Here is a 3,692-nt window from a genome sequence, read left to right as displayed (position 1 = left end):
CCCAGAACCATGATACTTTCCAAGGCATGGGCCCTTCTCTTGGAGAGAATGCATTCCAGGGTACCCTGTCTTTCACAAAGAAAGGAGAACTCTCCCCAGGACTCCCACTGGCTTCCCAGGATGAGCTGTTATTGCACTGGACACTTCAGCTGGCCTATCTCTGTCACTCTAGATTTGGGATCTGCAAAAACTATTGTCTCCCCATTGGCTATTTGGATTGAGAAAGCAAGTATCTTTTCTTTTGGAGCTAAAGAGTTCAGTCTCTCATTTAACCAGCAAGGATTTTGTTCAGACTCTCAGTAAGCAATCCAATAAAAAGCCAAAATTAAAAGCAGCAACCTATTTTTTCCCCTTTTCCCAGGTTATCTCAACCTTTATCCACCTCAAGGATTTTCTAAGAATAGCTCATATAAAGTCATGGACTTGCTACTTACAGCAAGGAGGCCTAGAATTCTGAGAGAAAATTCACCCAAGTTCACCCGATCCAAAGCAGGAAACCAGTGGGACACAATGAGCTTTGCTTATACTGCAGCATGGTGCTGAGTGGGCTTCTTCAGAATCTTGCCAAATAAATGTCAATGTAAGAACAACCAATTCTGCAACGAATTTTTATAAGAGTTTATTTAAGCCAAAATTTACAATAACTACCAGGAAGCAAGACCTCAAGGTCTTTGGAGAATAACAGCAGTTTCTTTTATGCCTTTGAGATTAAAGAGGGAACTAAGGAAGATTATAAGAAGGTAGGAGAAAACAAGGTGGGGATTAGATTACAAGACAGTTGACAAGAATGGTTATGCTTATTTCAAAGGTGTGTTAACCTAGGCGCACAAACACAATGAACAGGGCTTGCTTAAGACAAAAATAAAACTTTTGCTAAAAATGTTATATCACCTGGACATTCCTATCTACCATGACCTGCCCAGTTAGGAATTTATAATCAAGTCACCCTGTGAGGTTACTTTCTGTATAACTCTTTTTTGATTCACACTTTCCTTCCTTTATTTTTTGGTACTCAAGTGGAGAGAGTTTAGTTAATCATACACCTCAGGCCAAGACACACTATTAGCACTGATTTAGGCAAGGCCCTCATCTGTCTTATTTCCTGTTTCCCACCACCATTACTTGCTTTTACCCATGAGCAACAATTATTTGTAAAATTTCTTGTATAATGTGTGTTATTATTAAGCGTTAATCAAGATAGCCTTAATATTCTCCTCAGCTTAACTAAATTTTATGGGGAGGAAGGTAGAGGGAGGCAAAGAGTTAAGGCTACCCCTTTGTAACTCTAGCCTCTGGACTTCCCTTTTCTTAGAGCATTTATTTAAGAAAACTTGTAACTGTACAATCTTTCTCTGCCCCTTTAAGGCATATATTATTATAAAAGCCTCTTGCCAGTTTTACAACCCAGGAATGTCTTTCTCAAGGACCTAAGAGCTATCCATTTGAAATGTAATTATCCAGAAACATAGTTTCCCTATCTCCCATTTTCTGTGGAAAGATAGAAGCCTAACTTCAGTGAGGGCCAATTAGCAAACAGAGATGGCTTAATCACAGAAAAAAACCTTCGCAAACTCAGAAGTAATTCAATGTGCTAGACATATCCCATTGATCAACCTCTCCCCAACATTCCCTGGTATTTTTGCACTAGAAACCCTAGTGCTTTTCTATCTTTTGTTTCAGTTGAGTCGAGTTCAGACTGGGTACTGTCCTCTCTCCCCTATTTAAAAAAGTCTTCTTTGCCCGTTTAACTTTTTCCAGTATAATTTTTACTCTGTCAGAGTGCATATTTTTAATTAACATAAATGGCATTATTTTATATATCATATTGTACTTCTTTTCTTGTTTTTACTGAGAATTATACTTCATGGATATAAGTGTGTTTTTATATGTATATCTAGTCCATTTCTCCTAACCATGGCTTAATAATCTACAATCTGCTTTACCACCATTTTCCTATCTACTCTCATTTTACTTTGCATTTCTCTGATTACTGATCAATTTAACAATATCTTTACATGCATGTTTTTCTTTGGGTTTCCTATAAATTACTTGTTTCTCTTTTTTGCTCATTTTTCTTTTGAGGGTCAGGTTGCCACAATAGAACTTCCTTAAATACTTTGGATATTGATCCTTTATTGTCTTTAAAAATGCATATATTTTCTCCCAATTGCTCATCTGTATGTTAAACTTGTCCATAGTGTACATTGTTGAAAAGAAATCCTTAATTTTGAGGTAGCACAAATGTATTCATTTTTTTCCTTGAGTTATGATTTTGAACTTAAGTTTAACATCAAAACAAAAAGAGCTCCCCAGATTACAAAGTCATTCTTCTATATTTTTTTCTACAGTTTTATTTTTTTCACATTGAGGACTTTATCTGAGGACTTTACAGGAGATGTTTCATAGGGATACAGTTTCAATTTTCTCTTCTGTTTCTCATCCTTTCAATAGAAATCTTTAATTTTTTTCTAATTCTGGGAAATATGTCTCCAATATTATTGCCTCAAATATGATCTCTTCATTTTTTTTCTCTCTTATTGGGACTCTGCTGTATGTTTTAGCTTTTTTAAAAATAAATTATATCTTGTCATCCTTTATCATTGCCTTCTGGAGAATCTTCATTGTGACCTTCCAACTCACTCATGATTCTTCAGTTATATCCACCCACCAATCCATTATATTTTTTATTTAAATATTACATTTTACATACTAACAGTTTCTATTTGGTTTTTGTTTGTACTTTTCTATTCTTTTTTTATTTTTCTAGTACCTTCTATTATTTCTTTGAGTATTCTTATTTTGCATATTTTAATTCTTGCTCTATCAGTAATTCTACTTCAGTTGGCATATGGCGTTCAGTTAAACTTTACTTTTCCTTGTCTATTGTTTGCCTCTAAATACATGTATCCCTAGAGATACCAAGTGCTTTCTGGTAATGTATGCTGGTGAAGAGTCAAAGTTACATTAATCTAATTAGGGTATGTCATTTAATTATAAGTATTTTTTAATATACATTATGATTTCTTTTTTCACCTAAGTGTTTATTAGAAGTGTAATTTGTAAATTCCAAGATAGAAGGATGTTTTTAGCTATCCATTATTTTTTCTAATTTAATTTTATTGTAGTCCAAGAAAGTATGATCAGGTATGATAGTGATTTTTAAGATGTTATGACTTGATTTATGCTCTTTGTAAAAGTCCTATAAGTGTTTAAAAAGAATATATATTCTCTAATTTCAGGGGGCGATGGAGGGTTTTATGTATGTTTATTAGGTCATGCACAAGGTTGTGTTATTTCAGTGTTCTATAATCTTATAATTTTTGTGTTCTTGGTATATAAATTGAGAGATGTTTTAAAATCTCCTACTATAATGATCAATTTATCCATATCTTTTTGTACTCTTAAGTTTTATTTATATAACTTAGAACTATTGCATTTGGTGCATAACACTTTAGATTCCCATTGAATCTATCTTCTGGTTAATTAAATGTTAATAATTATGTAGTGTCACCCTTTATCTATAACAATATGTGTGCCTTAAATTTTATTTTATCTGATATAAATCATGCCACGCTAGCTTTCCTTTATTTTGTATTTGTCTGGTATATCACTTTTGGTGCTTTTGCTTTTGACTTTTTGTTGTCCCTATATTTTAGGTGTATTTCTGGAAATGGCATACAGAATGTCTGTTT

The sequence above is a fragment of the Pteropus alecto genome, unplaced genomic scaffold (assembly GCF_000325575.1).
Source record: "Pteropus alecto unplaced genomic scaffold, ASM32557v1 scaffold479, whole genome shotgun sequence".
Taxonomy (NCBI): Eukaryota; Metazoa; Chordata; class Mammalia; order Chiroptera; family Pteropodidae; genus Pteropus; species Pteropus alecto.
The sequence above is the reverse complement of the archived record's forward strand: the minus strand, read 5'-3'. Positions refer to the sequence as shown.